Genomic DNA, 1,347 nt, shown 5'->3' with positions numbered 1-1,347 from the left:
ATCATGGCCAAAAAAGGGAAGGATTTTTCCCTCTGGGGGTAGGAAAATCATGATCGGGCTAGTGGACCCAAAGCTATGGAACTTGTGAGTAGTTTGTAGAAATGGAATGGCCTTACTGTTTTATGTTTTATTAAATCAATTGAGTATGCCCTAATCTTTTAATCCCCATTTTTTTTTACGCTTCCTCAGCCAGGTTTGGAATAGCGGAGCAAGTAAAGTATTATTAGCATAGCACAAAAAAGCGTTCCTCATCATTAATATGTTTGCTAGTGGTAATTGCTTCTCGGGAAAATTGATGAATGCATCAAAGATGCACTTGCTACTGCTAGTACCAGTATATCTAAGAATTCTTAATTGGTTGGTTTAAATAGCCCCGGACTGTCGAACAAATGAGTATCCCGAACCTACACCGGGGTATTGACGGCGATTCTCAAATATCGCAGAACAGAATGGGATACGATGAGATAGAATACAATAGAAACAAAGACAAGGGAAACGAGTTATCTACTCTTCTTAACGGTCAAAGCAAACCCTTTCATTCCGAATTACAGATTTCGGAATCAATTCAATCTCCCCAAGTAGGATTCGAACCTACGACCAGTCAATTAACAGCCGACCGCTCTACCACTGAGCTACTGAGGAACAACGGGAAATTCGATCTCATAGAGTTCAATTCCTGTTCTCAACCCATGACCAATAGGAACTCGAAGTTTCCTTCGTAACTCGTCAAATTTCTTCACAGCGGCTCCCTTCCATGCCTCATTTCATAGGGAACCTCAAACTGGCTCTATTTCATTATATTACATCCATAAACTAATTCCATTCATTTAATATCCCTATCTTTGGTGTTATTGAGATAAGAGATGTCGTTTCTATTTCTAGTCTATCTATTTCTATAAATGGAAAATTATGCAAAATTGAAAATTGAAAAATCGTTATATAATAATCCAAAAATTGCAATAGAAAAGAAAAAGAGAGGTTTGAGATGATTTTTCAATCTTTTATACTGGAGAATCTAGTATTCTTATGCATGAAGATAATGAATTCGATAGTTGTGGTCGGACTCTATTATGGATTTATGACCACATTTTCCATAGGGCCCTCTTATCTCTTCCTTCTTCGAGCTAGACTTGTGGAAGAAGGAACCGAGAAGAAAATAGCAGCAACAACTGGGTTTATTACGGGACAGCTCATAATGTTCATGTCTATCTATTATGCGCCTTTGCATTTAGCATTGGGTAGACCCCATACAATAACTGTCATAGCTATACCCTATCTTTTATTTCAGTTCTTCGGCAATAGTCAAAAAAACTTTTTGAATTATGGATACAAGAATCCAAATTCAAT

At 37.3% G+C, this 1,347-nt stretch overlaps 1 non-coding gene across 1 annotated transcript; it reads right to left on the bottom strand.

Moving 5' to 3' along the window:
- Positions 1–570: 570 nt before the first annotated feature.
- TRNAN-GUU lies at positions 571–642 on the bottom strand. Its single transcript has one exon. It is a non-coding gene; the product is annotated as a tRNA-Asn (tRNA).
- Positions 643–1,347: the final 705 nt, after the last annotated feature.

This window comes from Vigna unguiculata, chromosome 6 (assembly GCF_004118075.2).
Source record: "Vigna unguiculata cultivar IT97K-499-35 chromosome 6, ASM411807v1, whole genome shotgun sequence".
NCBI lineage: Eukaryota > Viridiplantae > Streptophyta > Magnoliopsida > Fabales > Fabaceae > Vigna > Vigna unguiculata.
This window is presented reverse-complemented; position numbering and strand designations above follow the sequence as displayed.